Genomic DNA, 20,120 nt, shown 5'->3' on the forward strand with positions numbered 1-20,120 from the left:
TTATGGTGGCACAATAAGTTGGAACTGATCCAGGAAAGTTACTGTGGTGAATTCTACATCAAAAAGGCAGAGTATATTGTCATTTTAGAAAAAAAATAGAGGGTGGCGAATAGAAAGTTCATTTATGAGCTTGGTATGGTTTCTAGATGATTGTGCCAATGGAACACTATTCTCAGTAGTGGTTTCATAGATCAGTCAAAGGAATCGAAGGTCGTACCAGTGGTTTAATATATACAAAGCTAGTTTAATTTCACACTAATTATGAATCCTTGTGAAAGAATTATAGATGCATAGAATTGCAAATGATACACGCGGATCTGAAGTTATAAACATCTGATAGAACGAAGGCTATAACACAAGCAAACAATGTACAACACCGGATTGCTATTGATGTAAAATAAAATGTGCTAACGAGATTATTGACTCTAGTGCAAGTGGGAGTCTGTCGGAAATATGTCCTACAGGCAATAATATTGTATTATCATATTTCCAGGTTTATAATTAAGAATTTATATTCTATGCTATAAATGCTATGATCCTCGAATATGTGATTCAGTGGAAAACTTATATCCACGTGTGGAATGATAAACGGTGAAATATGATCCCTACTCTCGCCTCTAAGACTAGCTCAAGTGTTCTTGGTGATCATGTTTTTCGGATCTTAGGATAACGTTAAGTATAACGATAGTCCTAAAATAACATTGAGAATATGATATTGGGAGAATGATCATATTGAATCGACCCAAGCTTGTTTCTTATACTTTGAGATGGAATCTTAAGAAGTCAATTATTATAACATGGAGTGTTGACGTGTGATTTAGTTCCTTAGATCATGAGAGTATCGTAGTCACTTCTTACCATGTGATGTACTTTGCATTGCTCAAAAGTCATGTGTAACTAGGTGATCATGACGACAACTTATAGGTTCATCAGAAAGTGTGACAAGGTACTAGATAGCTCGAGAGTGGAATTTTCTTCTTCGACGATGGAAAGATATTCTTAGGCCCGTGTTGGTGTGATGGCAACCATCATCATCTAGCCAGACACAGGTGACTATGTCACAGGGATGCGGGAACATGCCAACGAAAAAGAAGAACAAAACCGATAACAAGGAGACCGATATAGTGAGCATGTGTATGACTCAAGAGGATACCGATACATCTCACCTCGGGTTTTGTAGAGTATCGTGAAGCAAAGGGAACAACACATGATAACCAAAGTTTCACTCAAATGTCATTCTTGTAATCATAGGGATCAATATGGACATCCATGGTTCCGCTATCGGTCATTGAACGAAAAGGGTTTTGTTCATGTCTATGTTTACTGAACCTATAGGGTCACCGATTTGCTGAGCGATGATACTAGGACGGGAATAATGATAATATATTTGTGAAATAGTTTCATTAATATTCGGAATAGTTTTGAAAGGAGTAGAAAGTATTCCAGGATCACCGGAAGGGTTTTGGCGTTTTATCGGGCAATGCCGAATATTTTTGCTAAATAATATATAGGTGGAAAATGTTTCCAATGATGTTAAATAAATAATAAAAGGCTCTATTAATCATTAGGAGGTTTTTATCTTTAATTTAATACCAACGGGCCTTAAAAGGCCAAGTGGTGGAAGGCTACTTGGGCCAATTGGGCCCAAAAGGGGTGGTGCTCCCTTCTCCCCATGGAAAGGGGAAGGGGAGGCCGAATTGGAGGGGTATTCCCCCCTCCTTGGCCGGCCAAAAGGGGAGGGATTCGTTCCCCTTCTGGTGCCCCCACTCCTTCTCCAGCATTTATATATTAGAGGCTTTTGGCACGTTTGAAAACACAAGTTTTGGAGCCTCCTCTAGTTCTAGTTGATCCTAGTTGATCTAATTAGAGATAGACTAGATCTTCTAATACACATAATTAGAAGTCTATTGTGGTTCTAATCTCCTACCTATAATTCTCCGATGTCTATTAGCTCCGGACGGTGTAGCGCTGCCGGATCGTGAAGACTGTACACTTGCAATATGTGGAGAGATCGTGCTTTTGATCTTACGTTCGAGGGATCGTTCGTGAGCGGTACGTGGGGTCATTTATCTACGTTTCGAGGGACCCCAAGTACAATCTACACCAACCCGATTACTCCAGCTGTTAGGTAATGATCGCGTTCCTAATCGTTTATGCATCTTCATATTGTTGGTGATCGTAGGGCGGTTTTTCTATTTGTACTACCTTTCCCAACAATAATAGCTAAATAGATCACACTTTTCAAATATGTGTGACCGCACATTAGCAACCCCCTTATATTAAAATTTAACAATTGCACTAGCAGTATAATTTCGTAGTTATAGCAAGATAAACCAAAATGTCATATATAATTTTAACATGTTAGTCTTCACCACATGCAGAAATGGAAAACTAATGTAATGGATAGACACACGAGTGGGAACCTATGACAAGATTAGTTGAAATGGAATATTCACATTACCATCTTGTACTGTGTATGGACAATTAGTATAGTCAGTATCAAACAAAAAGAATAGGGGTTGTATGTTAAGATTTTCCTTCGGTAGTGATTGTGAGTGTTGAGCGGTGAACATTAATTACGGGAACAAACACTTTTACGACATGTATTCATTTATTTATTTAAATAAAACTGTTTCTTAGAGATTATAAAGAAAAATCTCAGCACATCCTTACTTTTTTTTCAAGGAAGATACGAACAGAAGCCAATCGGCATGTAAAATTACACACAAAATGTCAGAGGGATGTAAATTTGCAGACCTTTGGGAGCAGGCGTATAATTAATTATCCAGTGCGGTGTGGATAGCAATAAGATAAAATAGTCATTGATTTTCAGGAAATTATCTCACAATTATTTTTTATTTATATCTTAGCAACACAATTGTAACATTACATGGAAAATAAAGGTCAAAATTAAATCGACAGGAATGTATCTATAGAAAATATGTGCGTAAGACAAAATTAAATATTTACCACATTCAACACACTGTATAAGATATCTTCGCATTTGCGAGAGCCACCTTGCGACTTGTACTAAAAATAATTAATAATTAGGATACACTACTAGATTGATGTGCATCACTACTGTTTTGTGGACGAGGAACAAGTGTACTTCGTGTGGTGGGGCTAAGTTCCTGTCCTTGTATTTAGTGGTTGACAAAAGTGGGTTAGGTTTCGCTATTTGTGGCCGTTAGTATAAATTAATAAAATAAAGAAAAGTCACATTTCTGTTGGTTGGGCGGATGCTTACCTAGCAGTTATGTGTATTGTCCTAATGATTCAATATATCTAGCTAGCCGCAAGTACTACACCTCGGCTTAGCTTCAATGAAGAAACTGGCCGACCAGCTAGCTAGAGCTAGCAGCTGTAGGACCTTGTAGCGCCCTACTCCTAACAGCCATTGTTTAATTCATCCTATGATATTAGTATTATTGATTTTTCTAATAAAGATAGGTCAAACATTGCATATGTGCTGGTTGGCTGGTTGCTTTCAGTCCTACCCACGTGAAAGCATCTCTGCATGGAAGATTTGAAATGTGTCTTCCCAACCACGCATTTCAGTTTGTTGGAAAGATCTTTCTTTGTAAATGTTTTTTACAGGCCACCCACAAACATGATTGATTATACGATTTATGTCGCTGCCATACATTTATATCTTGAAGTTATGTGCATTGTGCCCCTGATTCAATATGTTTCCGTAGCTGATAATGCGGGTAAATATCTATGGGTAGCAGTAGCAGGTTGTACTAAGCAGCGCTATTGCCAATAGTTGTAGCGCTTTATTTCAAAGAGCGCTAATGCTAAGGACATATGTTGCTCGCTACTATTATTAATTCCTGATTTTTTCTTCTGCTGCATATTTCTTTTGTATTTGTACAGGTTTTATACAATAATCTCGAGCATATTATACACATAGAAATCTAATCTTATCATACACATACAAATAGTCTCATCAAATCATGTCATCAACATAATCATCATCCAACACAAAGTGATGTCTCTAATCATCATCTCGAAATAGCGAAACAAATCTCAAATACTTGCAACTAAATCGTCATCCATCTAAACAATGATATAGAAGAGAAGAGCTATCACCATGAGTGAGAGCGATACTATGCAGTACATGAGGCAGCGGTTCTGATTCCTGTCTCGCGCTAGCGTGAACCTCAAGTAACTAGCTTCTGCTTCTTGTCTGCTATCGAACCCGTTATGGCTGGCGCTCGAGAACCGCTCCACTTGCGCCTAACACCCGGGCCACTCATCGTACACTCTCGGAATCTTCCTTATGTACAGGACATTGTACTTCTTCGCCATGAACGATCTATGTACCTGTTAGAGATGCATATTCATCAAGAGAATCAACAATAATATGCAACTAAATATACTTCAGCAACACGAAAAGAAAGGGTTAGCAAATAGATGCAACATATAGTACACATAAATAATCAACACAGTTTCATTGTACGTTAACTAATTAACTAGTGGTACGTAGGTCATCATACCAAAACTAACAAACTAGCGTTAGCAAGTTCGGAAGGGACCGTGGACATCACAATGTTTCATCGCTACAAAAAATATACAAGTTCAGCCGACACATCATCTTCATCGGCATCGTTGAGGGAGTCCTGGATTAGGGGGCGTCCGGATAGCCGGACTATACCTTCGGCCGGACTCCTGGACTATGAAGATACTAGATTGAAGACTTCGTCCCATGTCCGGAAGGGACTTTCCTTGGCGTGGAAGGCAAGCTTGGCGATACGGATATGTAGATCTCCTACCATTGTAACCGACTCTGTGTAACCCTAGCCCTCTCCGGTGTCTATATAAACCGGAGGATTTTAGTCCATAGGACGAACAACAATCATACCATAGGCTAGCTTTTAGGGTTTAGCCTCCTTGATCTCGTGGTAGATCTACTCTTGTACTACCCATATCATCAATATTAATCAAGCAGGACGTAGGGTTTTACCTCCATCAATTGGGCCCGAACCTGGGTAAAACATCGTGTCCCCTGCCTCCTGTTACCATCCGCCTAGACGCACAGTTCGGGACCCCCTACCCGAGATCCGCCGGTTTTGACACCGACATTGGTGATTTCATTGAGAGTTCCTCTGTGTCATCGCTTTTAGGCCCGATGGCTTCTCCGATCATCAACAGCGATGTGATCCAGGGTGAGACTTTTCTTCCCGGGCAGATCTTCGTATTCGGCAGCTTTGCACTACGGGCCAATTCGCTTGGTCATCTGGAGCAGATCGAAAGCTACGCACCTGGCCATCAGGTCAGATTTGGAAGTTTGAACTACACGGACGACATCTGCGGAGACTTGTTCTTCGACGGATTCGAGCCACAGCCGAACGCGCCGCACTGTCACGACGGGCATGATCTAGCTCTGCTGCCGAACAGTGCCCTGGAGGTCGCACCCGCATCAGCTCCGACCCTTAATTCGGAGCCAACTGCGCCAATCGAGGATGGGTGGTTGGACACCACCTCGAGGGCTGCAATCTCTACGGCGATCGAGCCGAACACCAGCCCTATTCTCTGCGAAGCCCGTGACTCCAAGGAGCCGGATTCTCTCCAGACTCCGAGCCCTCCGCGCCCCTACCGATCGAATCCGATTGGGCCCCGATCATGGAGTTCACCGCCGCGGACGTCTTTCAGCACTCGCCCTTTGGCGATATTCTGAATTCACTAAAGTCTCTCTCTTTATAAGGAGAGCCCTGGCCGGACTATGGTCAGCAAGGTTGGGATGCGGATGATGAAGAAATTCAAAGCCCACCCACCACCCACTTTGTGGCCACTGTCGATGATTTAACCGACATGCTCGACTTCGACTCCGAAGACATCGACGGTATGAACGCCGATGCAGGAGACGATCAAGAACCAGCGCCTATAGGGCATTGGAAAGCCACCTCGTCGTATGATATATACATGGTGGACACCCCAAAAGAAGGCAATGGAGATGGAACAACGGAGGATGACCCCTCCAAGAAGCAACCTAAGCGCCCGCGTCAGCGGCGCCGCTCTAAATCCCGCCAAAGAAAAAACGGTGATTCCGGCACGGGAGATAATAACACCCCGGACAGTGCCGAAGACAACCACCTCCAGCAAGATTCAGCACAGGAGGATCGAGAAGCCAGCCCTCATGAGAGAGCGGCAGACAGAGAGGCCGAGGACGATAATTATATGCCTCCCTCCGAAGACGAGGCAAGCCTCGACGACGACGAATTTGTCGTGCTGGAGGATCCCGTCGAACAAGAGCGTTTCAAACGCAGGCTTATGGCCACGGCGAGCAGCCTCAAGAAAAAACAGCAACAACTTAGAGCTGATCAAGATTTGCTAGCCGACATATGGACTGAAGTCCTTGTGGCCGAAGAGCATAAACTCAAACGCCCCTCCAAGAGCTACCCAAAGCGCAGGTTGCTACCCCAATTAGAGGAGGAAGCACCTAAACCTACATCGCCAGCGCATGATGTGGACGATCGGCCACCCCGTGGCCGCGATAGAGAGGCCTCTTGGCCCTCCACTCAAGCCGCACCCCGGCGCCACTCAAAAAATACCAAGGCACGGGAAAATGCGCCAGACCTACGAGATATATTGGAAGACAAGGCAAGGCAAACAAGATCGATCTACGGATCGCGTGGGCGCCCCACGGCACGAGACGCTAATCGTCACTCCGGATACAGTAAATCCGGCCGGGCCAAACACAGTAGACAAAGCTCGTTTGAGCTGCGTCGTGATATAGCCCAATACAGAGGCGCCGCACACCCACTATGCTTCACAGATGAAGTAATGGGTCATCAAATCCCCGAGGGTTTCAAACCCGTGAACATCGAATCATACGATGGCACAACAGATCCTGCGGTATGGATCAAGGACTATCTCCTTCATATCCACATGGCCCGCGGTGATGACCTACACGCCATCAAATACCTCCCACTCAAGCTTAAAGGACCAGCTCGGCATTGGCTTATCAGCTTGCCAGCAGAATCAATTGGTTGTTGGGAGGACCTGGAAACCGCATTCCTCGACAATTTCTAGGGCACTTATGTGCGACCACCAGACGCCGATGACCTTAGCCACATAATTCAGCAGCCAGAGGAATCGGCCAGACAATTCTGGACACGGTTCCTAACCAAGAAAAGTCAAATCATCGACTGTCCGGACGCAGAGGCCCTAGCAACATTCAAGCACAACATCCGCGATGAGTTGCTTGCACGGCACCTAGGACAGGAAAAGCCAAAATCTATGGCAGCCCTCACGACACTTATGACCCGCTTTTGCGTGGGAGAAGACAGCTGGCTAGCTCGCAGCAATAACATGACCAAGAGCCCTGGTAATTCGGATACCAAGGACTGCAGTGGCAGGTCGCGTCGCAACAAGAAAAAGCGCCGCATTAACGGCGACAATGCTGAGGATACGACAGTTAATGCCAGATTCAGAGGATCTAAACCCGGTCAGCCGAAAAAGCCATTCAAAAGAAATACTCCGGGCCCGTCCAGCTTGGACCGAATACTCGACCGCTCATGCCAGATACATGGCACCCCCGAAAAACTAGCAGGCAAGCAAGTTAAATGCCGAGAGCAGAGACAATGGGCTGCATTGCGATGACGAGGAGAAGCCCCGGCCGCCGAACAACAGTGGACAAAAAGGTTTCCCCCCACAAGTGCGGACGGTGAACATGATATATGCAACCCACGTCCCCAAGAGGGAGCGGAAGCGTGCGCTAAGGGACGTATACGCGATGGAGCCAGTCTCCCCAACGTTCAACCCACGGTCTTCCTGCCCGATCACTTTTGATCGAAGGGACCACCCCACTAGCACCCGTCATGGCGGATTCGCCGCATTGGTTATAGACCCAATTATTGATGGATTTCACCTCACTAGAGTCCTTATGGACGGCGGCAGCAGCCTGAACCTGCTTTATCAGGATACAGTGCGGAAAATGGGCTTCGATCCCTCGAGGATTAAACCACCAAAACGACCTTTAAAGGCGTCATACCAGGTGTAGAGGCCAACTGTACAAGCTAAGTTACACTTGAAGTGGTCTTCGGATCTCCGGATAATTTCCGAAGCGAGAAGTTAATCTTCGACATAGTCCCATTCCGTAGAGGCTATCACGAACTGCTCGGGCGAACCGCATTTGCCAAGTTCAATGCGGTGCCGCATTACGCATACCTCAAGCTCAAGATGCCAGGCCCTCGAGGCGTCATCACGGTCAATGGAAACACCGAGCGCTCTCTCCGAACGGAGGAGCATACGGTGGCTATCGTAGCGGAAGTATAAAGCAGCCTCTCAAGGCAACTCTCCAGTCGGGTCACTAAACGTCTGGACACCGTCAAGCGCGCCCAGAGTAACCTACAACAAAACCGCCTGGCACGTTCCGAGCAAGCGTAGAAATGCGGGCCCAACCCCAGCCCTCGCGAATTTGTGAAACCAATGTTGTGCGTACATCACTATGCTCTGGAAATACCATGGGCACAGGGGGACGAGCACCATCACGGCATGCCCAAACCGCACTAGGGGCTGCCGATTTCTTAATTTTCTCTTATTTTTAGGACTCCATTCTTTGGAAGGCTTGTCCGGCAGTACAATTGCCGCACAAACGATACAACCAGGGAAGCAGAAACTACGCCGCACTATGGAACTCTAAGCTGGTCTCTATAATGAGCAGTATACCTGTTTCACATAACATTCCGCAGCTTGCCCCTGGAAAGGACATGTTAAATAGTCCCATCTTTTGCTTATTGCAGTATTTGTATCGTTCTGCTTTGATCGCAGGTTTTTTAAATAAACAATGCATACCTTCTGTCTATTATCGCATTACTCTTTTTTTACGAATATATGTTCATTAATGACATGTTGCACCCGTACACTTTGGTACGACCAATACGCCAGGGGCTTAAGTACCCCATAATACGGTGTGAGAAGTCTGAACACTTTCACTAGTGTGGCACCCTGAACTTATAGCATTATATGCATCGGCTCCGAATCATGTCTTGGGTCAATAGTTGGGTTTGCCCGGCTCCTATGTTTTGGTACCTTACATTCCGTTATATCGGCTAAGGTAGCACTAGGAGAACTACTGCGATTGTGCCCCAGTTGAGCTGGGCTAAGCACCTCAGTAGAGAAAGCTAAAACTGACCGTCATGATGAGGCGAGAGTTGGTCACTGTTCGAGAGGTTTTCGAGTCCCTAAAGACTTATGCCGCTTAAAGCGAGGAGTCGGCTTTGTCCGCCTAGGCGTGGATAGTGCCCCGAACTCGGTCTTCCAAACACTAGGGGCTTCGCCAAAATTTAAAATTATAGAATTCTATGGCTAAGTGAGAGTGTTCAAGCATTATAGTCTGATTGCCTTGTTCGTTGTGTTGAGCGCCTCCCTCGAAGGACCCAAGAATGGGAAAAAGAGCGCTCATGTTTATCCCGAACACCCCAGCACTCGTGGCATGGGGGCAGAAGCCGACGACTCGCCATCTCTCAAACTTGATAAACGGACGCACACAAGGTAATATTTTAAATTCAAAAAGCATTGCTTAGCGCACATGAACAAGTTTTCAGCGCACAGGACAAAACGAGCGAGTTTACTAAAAAATTACATCCATGGAACATTCATCCGCCACAAGGCGGGCACCCTTCAGAACGCCCTCATAATACATCTCGGGCTTGCGATGCTCCTTGCCCGGCGATGGCCCGTCCTTCACAAGCTTCTCAGCATCCAGCTTGCCCTAGTGCACCTTCGCACGGGCAAGCGCCCTACGATCACCCTCGATGCATACGGAGCGCTTGATGACTTCGAGCCTTGGACAGGCCTCCACACGAGCCGCCTCACCAGCCCGAAGTAGCTCCCAGGCATGGCCTCTCTAGGCCACAGCCGGACTATGAGGCTCCTCATGGCCTGTTCGGCCACCTTATGGAGCTCGACCAGCTGTTTCAGCTGGTCGCTTAAGGGCACCGGGTGTTCGGCCTCCGCATACTGAGACTAGAACACCTTCTCCGTCTTGCTTCCCTCCTTGGCTCGGTAGAAGGTGGCGGCATCTGACACGCTACGGGGCAAGTCTGCGAACGCTCCTGGAGAGCTCCGGATTCGGGTAAGTAACAAGTAATTCACTTTTACGTGCTTGCTTTGCATAAAAAATGCCTTACCCGCCGCTATCTTTTTTATCGCCTCAACCTCCTGGAGGGCCTTCTAGGCTTCGGCCTTGGCAGACTTGGCATCTTCAATGGCCGCTGCAAGCTCAGACTCTCGCGTCTTCGAGTCAAGCTCCAAACTCTCATGTTTTTTCATGAGAGCCTGGAGCTCTTGCCGCACCTCGCCAACCTGCGTCTCATGCTTCTCCCGCTCGGTGCGCTCCGTGGCCGCCCTCTTCTCGGCCTCGGACAGTGCTTGCTTAAGGGTCGCCACCTTAGTTGTGGCCCCTACAATAGCCACGTTAATCCTGTCACTTTTCGCAATTGCGCCTTTCACATATTTAAATAAGGTATTTCTTACCTTCCTTCTCCTCGAGCTGCTGCTTGGCTAGGCCGAGCTCTTGCTCGGACCGCTCGAGGTTCTGCTTCAACAAAGCCTGCATATGCATATCGACTTACTTTTGTTAGACTCCTACGAATGTCATTTAGATCCTCTATTCGGCTTTTCTTTCCGAACGCCGAACAGAGCATCAGGGGATATTGTCTATGCGGTAATATTTTTACATATTCTTTACTTACCTCAAAGCCTGTTAGAAGGCTGGCACAGGCTTCAGTCAGTCTGCTCTTGGCGGACTGAACCTTCTGGATCACCACACTCATAATAGTGTGGTGCTCCTCGTTGATGGAGGCGCCGTTAAGCACCTCCAGCAAGTTGTCCGGTGCCTCCGGTTGAACGGAGGTCACCGGCTCGGTAGGCTTGCTCCTCTTGGAAGGAGGCTGCCTACCGGAGTCTGGAACCGTTGAAGGTTCCGGCGCGGTGTCCGACTCAAAGCCGGACTTGGAGCCCTTGGGGGTTCTATCCCCTTCACCCCTGGAGTCCGAGAGGTCGCCTTGCGGTGCCTCTAGGACCACCACCTCCTGGCTTGGAACCTGTTGGGACTCCATCTCGGCGTCGCCCGTAGGGTGGGGAGAGGTAGCCGTCGGAAGCGAATTCACATCCGACGAATCCAGGGAGCCGCTCGACGACTCGTCGAGCCCGGCCTTGGGCGGACTGCATAGTCATATTCAGCGTAAGGAGGAGCTGTGCAAAAATGGAACACTATGAATTGCTCTGGTGTCCGAACACTTACGATCTCGCCAGGGGCTTGGCCCTGTGCGGCCACTCCTCTTCGCCGTCACCGGCGTTGGTGGATTAGTCTGGAGGAAGGGTCTACCCCCTCTTGGACCCTTCGGCCTACCCAGTCGGGGCGGCCTTCCTTTTCTTCTCTCCCCCCGCTGGAGGGGGAGTGGTCTCTTCTTCCTCCTCCTCGTCTTCATGGGAGGAGGGCACCTTGGAGTCGTCGGATGAACCCGACACCTCCTGGCGCCGGGCACTCTTTCGAGTTCCCGTGGCCTTCTTCTTGGCTTTCTTCTCCGGCACCACATAGGGTGCCGGAACCAGCAGCTTCGCCAAGCGAGTGTCCGCTGGGCCTTCGGGCAAAGGAGCCGGATAGTTGATCTGTCCGGACGTCTCCTGTCAATCCTGTTAAGGGTAAGGGTGCTTAGATCCCGCATGGAGTCAAACTATGAAAAACTAATACCCTGTAAAAGGTAAAAATAGCTTACCGCACGAGCGTGACGCTGCGTGCTGAATCCGCGATCCTCGGTAGCGGATGCGGGGGCCTCGGCGCCCTTGAAAAGTACCTTCCAGGCATCTTCGTACGTTGTGTTGAAGAGCCTGCTCAGAATTTGGTGCCGCGCTGGGTCGAACTCCCACAGGTTGAAAGCCCATTGTTGAGACGGGAGGATCTGGCGGATGAGCATAACCTGGACTACGTTAACAAGTTTGAGCTTCCTCTCCACCAAGGTTTGGACGCATGTTTGGAGTCCGGTCAGCTCTGCTTTTTTACCCCATGACAGGCCCGTCTCTTTCCAGGAGGAGAGCCACGTAGGGGGTCCGGATCGGAACTCAGGGGCTGCGACCCATTTAGGGTCGCACGGCTCGGTGATGTAAAACCACCCCGATTGCCACCCCTTTAGGGACTCCTCAAAGGAGCCCTCGAGCCACAGGTTGAAACGTTTGTTCCAAAACAAAGAGCATGCCAAGGCACAGAGAAGACCGTAAGAAAGACGGAAAGTTGAGAGTACCCGCTGACGGGTAATAGTGGAGAAAAATCGAAAGAATGTACGGGAAGGAGTTTTATAGATGACGCAAGGAATGTATGGTTTGGTCTAAGCGCAGATGGCATTAATCCTTTTGGGGAGCAGAGCAGCAACCATAGCACCTGGCCTGTGACTCTATGTTTGTATAACCTTCCTCCTTGGTTGTGCATGAAGCGGAAGTTCATTATGATGCCAGTGCTCATCCAAGGCCCTAAGCAACCCGGCAACGACATTGATGTGTACCTAAGGCCATTAGTTGAAGAACTCTTACAACTGTGGAATGGAACAGGTGTATGTGCGTGGGATGAGCACATGGGGGAAGAATTTGACCTAAAGGCGTTGTTGTTCGTGACCATCAATGATTGGCCTGCTCTCAGTAACCTTTCAGGACAGACAAACAAGGGATACCACGCATGCACGCACTGTTTGGACGATACCGACAGTATATATATTTGGCTAATTGTAAGAAGAATGTGTACCTGGGACATCGTCGATTTCTTCCAAGCAGGCATCCCGTAAGAAAGAAAGGCAAGCATTTCAAAGGTGAGGCGGATCACCGGATGAAGCCTCGCCACCGTACTGGTGCTGATGTACATGATATGGTTAAAGATTTGAATGTGTTCTTTGGAAAGGGTCCTGGTGGACAACCTGTTCCGAATGACGCCGACAGACGCGCACCCATGTGGAAGAAGAAATCTATATTTTGGGACCAGCCCTATTGGAAAGACCTAGAGGTCCGCTCCGCAATCGACGTAATGCACGTGACGAAGAATCTTTGTGTGGCCCTGCTTGGCTTCTTGGGTGTGTATGGGAAGACAAAAGATACACCTGAGGAACAGGAGGACCAGCAACGTATGCACGGAAAAGATGACATACATCAGGGTCATGCAAGCTACGCTCTTACCAAAGAAGAGAAGGACATCTTCTTTGAATGCCTGCTTAGTATTAAGGTACCGTCTGGCTTCTCGTCGAATATAAAGGGAATAACAAACATGGCAGAGAAAAAGTTTCAAAACCTAAAGTCTCATGACTGCCACATGATTATGATGCAACTGCTTCCGGTTGCATTGAGGGGGCTTCTACCGGAAAACGTTAGATTAACCATTGTGAAGCTATGTGCATTTCTCAATGCAATCTCTCAGAAGGTAATCGATCCAGAAATCATACCAAGGTTAGAGGATGATTTGGTGCAATGTCTTGTCAGTTTCGAGTTGGTGTTCCCACCATCCTTCTTCAACATCATGACGCACGTCGTAGTTCACCTATGCGAAGAGATTAACGTTTTGGGTCCTGTATTTCTACACAATATGTTCCCCTTTGAGAGGTTCATGGGAGTCTTAAAGAAATATGTTCATAACCATGTTAGGACAGAAGGAAGCATCTCCAAGGGCCATGAAAATGAGGAGGTCATTGAGTTTTGTGTTGACTTTATTCCTAACCTTAAGCCGATTGTTGTTCCTGAATCGCGACATAAGGGCAGACTGGATGGAAAAGGCACGCTAGGAGGGGAACAAATAATATGTATGGACGGATATTCTCTCACTGAAGCACACTACACAGTTCTACAGAATTCCGCCTTGGTGGCTCCGTATATGGATGAACACAAGAATTTGCTACGCTCCAAACACCCGGAGCGGTCTAATGACTGGATTACACATGAACAAACCAGGAGTTTCGCCAGCTAGTTGCAGACACGTACCATGCATGACACCTCTATTGAAGATGACCTGTACTTGTTGTCCCAGTTACCATCTTCAAATATAATGACTTTCAAAGGGTACGAGATAAATGGTAATACATTTTACACGATTGCCCAAGATAAGAAGAGCACCAACCAAAACAGTGGTGTCCGCTTTGATGCAGAAACCAAGACGGGAAAGGAAACATATTATGGTTATATACAGGACATATGGGAACTTGACTATCGACGTGGTTTGAAGGTCCCTTTGTTTCGGTGCAAATGGGTCAATATGACACGAGGCGGGGTAACGGACCTGCAGTACGGAATGACAACAATTGATCTCAACAATCTTGCGTATGCAGACGAACCATTCGTCCTAGCCAATGATGTGGCACAGGTTTTCTATGTGAGGGACATGTCTACCAAGCTAAGAAAAAGAAAAGATAAGGAAGCGAATGCATCGTACGATGAGCCAAAGCGGCACATAGTTCTTTCTGGGAAGAGAAACATCGTGGGAGTGGATGACAAGACAGACATGTCAGAAGATTATGAAAAGTTTGATGAAATTGCTCCATTCACAGTGAATATTGACCCGAGCATCCCGTTAAATGATGAAGATTTTCCATGGTTACGGCGCAAAGGGACACACGCGAAGAAAAAGTTTCACACCCAAAGATCTGGGATGTGATCGGCTTCACTATCATCACTTTCTTCTGTGTTTCACACCCAGGAGGGAATGTCTGTAATAGTTAGGGTAGTTATGTGTTTTGGCATTTGAAACGCGAAGAAATTTTATGTGCAAACAAATTCTTTCATGCCTTTACTGATTTTTAAAGTTAAGTTATTCACAAACTAGTGATTCACACTAATTTAAAATAATTCAAAATTTAAACTATTCAAATTTGAAAACTACACGCACTAACAGAAAGTTTGTAATTTTTTGTACCTAAAGCAAAAATATTCACAAAGAAACTCTAAATACACAAAAAATACAACTCAAAAATAAATAAAGCAAAAAATATATAAAAAAAGCCCGCCTACTGGGCCAGAGCGGCCTGCATACGACTAGAAACCCAACCTGTTATTGGGCCAGGACACAAGCCCACAAAGGCCTAGTAGGCCCACAGGGCAGCACAGAACATGTAGGCCGAGTAGGCCTGCTTTGGAGAGGAGCTCGAGAGAGCTACCGCACGGGGGGTTATAAACCAGTGCGGACGCCCCTCAGCTAGCGAGGTGGGACTAAACTTGCCGCACCGCACCTGCGCCAGCGCACCCCCTTTAGTGCCGGGTGGTAGCACCAACCGGTACTAAAGGGGGGGCCTTTAGTACCGGTTGGATCCACCACCCAGCACTAAAGGGGGTGCAGTTCCCGCCGATTGGCTTGGCCAAAACAGGCCTTTAGTACCGGTTGGTGGCTCCAACCAGTACAAAAGGTTCATCCTATATAACTAAACACTTCAAAAATTTTAGTTTCTCCTCTGCTTCTTCTCCTCTGCCCCGTCGCCCGCCGCCCCCGTCTCCATAACCCTCGTCGCCGCCCCGTCGTCCCCGTCCCCGTCATCGCCGCCCCGTCCCGCGTCGTCCCCATCCCTGTCATCGCCGCCCCATCCCCGTCGTCGCTGCCCCGACCCGTCCCCATCGTCGCCGCCCCGTCCCTGTCCCCGTCGTCGCCATCCCCGTTGTCGCCGCGCCCGTTGCCGTCCCCGTTGCCGGCCCCCGTCGCCTCTCGCCTCGCCAGTGAGCATTGTTAGAAATAGTTATAGAAATAGTTATAAAAATGTTAGAAATTTTTCTTTTTTTAGTTATAGAAATAGTTGGTTATATAGCATTGTTAGAAATGTTATAGAAATAGTTATAAAAATGTTAGAAATTTTTATTTTTTTAATTATAGAAATAGTTAGTTATATAGCATTGTTAGAAATGTTATAGAAATGTTAGAATTGTTAGAAAATTTTCTGTTTTTTAGTTATAGAAATAGTTATAAAGAAGTTAGAAATTTTTATTTTTTTTAGTTATAGAAATATTAGAAATGTTATACAAATGTTAGTTATATATATAGAAATGTTATAATTTTATTCTGTTTTTTAGTTATAGAAATATTAGAAATGTTATAGAAATGTTAGTTATATAGCATTGTTAGAAATGTTATAGGAATGTTAGTTATATAGAAATGTTAGAAATTTTAGTTATCAAAATCCAATCATTAAAAAAAGTTACTTTTTCCGGCCATATAGCTAGTATTTGTTCTCGTCGATGCCCGGCCCGCATCCTCGCCGTCGACCCGTCCGCGACGACGTCCGGCTGACCCATGTCCGGGACTGGGCTCCGCCGGGCTGGAACTGGGAGGTGCTGCCTGGAGGGGCACGCCGCTTGATGAGGAACCCGGCCCCGGTCGTCAACCCTGATCTCGTTTGGTGGCGTTCGCGTGGGCCAGTTTCGGTGCCGAGGGGGCCGGCCCCGCCGGAGGTGGTACGTCACCGTGTCAGGGAGGAGGACGAGCACGTCCATCGCTACATGGTTGCGTTAGAGGGCGGCAGGTTCTCCAATACCTGGCAGTTTCTTCAGGGATCTCACTTCAGCTATGATCCTGTGAGGGTTCCTTCTATTTGGGTGTCCACCGCCCGCGCCGCATGATCCGACGATGTATTCGAGATTATATCTATTATTCGAGACGATGTATTCGAGATTATATCTATTATTCGAGACGACGTATTCGAGATTATATTCGATGATGCTTATTGTGTACTATGATTGATTCAGTTTTTTCCTTATTAATTGATTGCATCCATGCACTGTAATTTGAATATATTTCTTTTGGATTAGTTAAACAAAACCTATGGCGGACAATACCGGCAGAGAGGGAGAAGAGGCCCTGTTCAATATCATACGCAATCCTCGCGGGCCAGATGATGATCAGAATGAAGAAGATTATGACGGCTCCGAATATCTAAACAACACCGGGGAGGGTGATATGATATTCGATCGCGACGACCGAATTGATGAAGTCTTGAACTATGAACATGACAAAGAAAATGTTGATCTTAAAACAACAAAGACCGGCGAGGTATATATATTTATATAAGCAGACATCTAGTGATCATCACATGTTTTAAATGACTTGAAGATATATCAACGAATCGATTTTTCTTGTTTCATCCATTTGGATCGAGCAAATATTCAGGCAACAGGACGAAACGAGGCCCGAACAAAAAGTTGAAGGAGGGCGTAAAGTACAATATCGAGGCAATCAGACCTAATGGAGAACCATTCGCGCATAAGAAGATTGCAGACAAGTTCGTTCGTCAGTGCGGAGTTCTTGTGAAGGACCAACTCCCGATCTCCCTTCAAGAATGGAGAGAGCCAGCAAAGCCACGTCCAGGAGTTACTTTTGTCGACGACAGACAAAAACATTTGCTTTGGGAAATGATCATGGAACATTTCACCCTACCACATCATTTCACAAAAGCAGATGTGGAGAAAGTCAAGGACGTTGCTCTTAGGAAGATGGCGGTTGCATTCAAGAACCACAAGATTCGTGAATGGGCCAAGTACGTCAACGGAGGAAGGAAGACTCTAGTATTCGAGGGAACACTAGAGAACCAAAGTGCTCATTGGGACGATTTCGTGAAATTCAAGGATTCAGAATTATCTAAGGAACGGTCGAGAATAAACAAGGCCAATGCCGCAAAAAAGGATAAGTTCCATAAGCTGGGGCCAAGTGGCTATGTGGTGGGAATGCCTAAGTGGGATATGTATGAGAAAGAGATGCCGGATGCAGGTGTCACTCCAGAAACATTGAGCTAGCCCCCCAGGTGCATGACTTGGTTCTATGCGCATGGGGGGGAGTTGGACCCGAAGACAGGCAAAGTTTCGAAGAAGGCATGTCTGGACGGAGCCGAAGATAAGCTACTTGTTGCAATGGAAGAGGCTCGATCCGGGTTGTTCGAGCCCAACAGAGAGAACGACGAGCTTACGCGTGCCCTGGGAAATCCTGAACACCCGGAAAGAACACGAGGCATGGGCGCTATTCCGTGGTATGAGGGGTTTTCGGACTGGAACACCGACTACAGAACACTTTCGAGAAAGAAGATTGCGGAGGAGAAGAAGAGGAAGATGGAGGAGGAGCAGAGGAAGCTAGACTATGAACGCCTTCAAGGCCTAGAATCAGCGCACGCAGACTTGGCTATCAAATTCCAGCGGTAGCAGGAGCAGATCGACTCACTTAGCCAGCAAAGGGGGTCTCAGCAGCTAGCGGGTGATCCACCAACGGATAGCACCGTCCCATCCATGTCGAGAAGCACTGTGGGTTCCGCCCCGGGCGACGCATTGCTGGATAGCTAACCAGTGGATGACATCATGGAGAACACTAACTGCGAGCTACACTTCAAAATGAAGAACATATCCATGAAGGTGGCGGACGCCCTTGCTTTTACAAATCCCCCCGAGGCAACCTTCCATTGCAACCTGATTCCAGCAGGCTATGCTCATGTCTTGGTTGATGAGGTGGTGGACCAATATGCGGGGCTAGAGCTTGACATTCCTGGAGGTGACGATGAGCACACACTAGGAGAGGCCAACCATCGTATCATCCTATGGAGAAAGGATTGCATCATCTTTCGAAGGCCACCGACACCGCGTCATCCGACTCCTCATCGCAGTCCGCCACCGAGTCAGCAGACTCCCGCTCCTCCAAGTCCACCAACGCGTCAGGCCACTCCTCCTCCATGTCCGGCACACCTTCAGGCCACTCCTCCTCCAAGTCCGGCAAAGCGTTAGGCCACTCCTCCTCCAAGTCCGGCACAGCTTCAGGCCACTCCTCCTCCAAGTCCGGCACAGCTTCAGGCCACTCCTCCTCCTCCAACTCAGCCACGTCAGCCGTCTTCGCCGCCTCAGCAATCACGGAAGAGAGCCGCCTCAGCTATGCTGTGTAGCGGTACGAGTCGAGGTAGTACTGCAGGTACAGGTGGAGGCAAGCGATTTCAATATGCCGCAAGCCTCGCGCCTCTTCAGCAGAGGCCTTACGACAAGTCCGAGGAGGAAAACGTAGCCATATCGAAGGCAGAGGTGGAAGCCCATTTTGCACCGAAACCGCCACCGCCGCCAAGGGAGAAAGTGCCTGTGGAAAAGATTGACCACTTCATTCGTATGGCTAGACCACCAGCTCCCAAGCCTGTTGACACAGACTATGAGCGCCACCTTAGGAAGTTAAATCGAGCACGTCTACAGAAAGAGGCGAGCTCGAGCTCGAGCAAATCAGCTAGCAAAAGGAGCGGTAAAACCGTTCCCCAGCTGGGAGAACAGGCGGCGCAATCAATCCCCCCGCTTGTTGTGCCAACAACACATGAGAGTAGGCGCGCCCAATATTATTGTGGGGAAACCGTTAATGTTCCCGGGATGGGCGATGTGGTAAAAACCGAGGAGCATATTGCGCAGGCTAAATCGATCGGGATCACTGTTGGAGAACTCCTCGATATCGAGCCCATGTCTCCGACTAGAGAGGAGGAAATAAAACGGATTTATGCCCGGGCCAACCTTTGGTCGAGCCAGAGGAGGTCAATAAGCTCCCAACGAGAAAGTATGAATTGCATCAATGGTACATGGACATTACCAAGATTTCCAATCGAGAGTCCCTCATGGTGAATGTCAACGAGGAGCATTACTACCATAAGAAATCTTTGGCCGTTGAGTATTCAGAACTATTTCAGCTATACAATAAAGACGCACTTGACAAATCTATCGTCAGTTGCTATTGTCTTTAAGTGATTTCTTTCTATAATTTAAGTCTCAAGCTAGCTGTAGTGATCATTTTGATCAATCATTACCTGTAATTATCCTCACTATATTCTTTTCTGTGGTATTATGCAGGATGAAGATTTATGAAATGGAAAAAGGTGGACGCTATGGCATTGGGTTCGCTGACCCAAATACCATTAATGAATACACATGGAAAATAGATCCATATCACGAAAACTGTGTAGAGGAAAGCATGCTACAGTTCTTCAAGGAACTCAAATACAATGAAGATATACTACTTCCTTACAACTTCCAGTGAATCACACTGTCTTGTACTACAAATTCTGTTTTTCCCTACTAGCTAGCTATAGCTACATGTTTTTGCTTACATATGCCCGTTTAATTAAGACATGCAAACGTGTGTGTATGCAGATTTCACTGGA

This window comes from Triticum dicoccoides, chromosome 4A, assembly GCF_002162155.2.
Source record: "Triticum dicoccoides isolate Atlit2015 ecotype Zavitan chromosome 4A, WEW_v2.0, whole genome shotgun sequence".
Classification (NCBI taxonomy): domain Eukaryota; kingdom Viridiplantae; phylum Streptophyta; class Magnoliopsida; order Poales; family Poaceae; genus Triticum; species Triticum dicoccoides.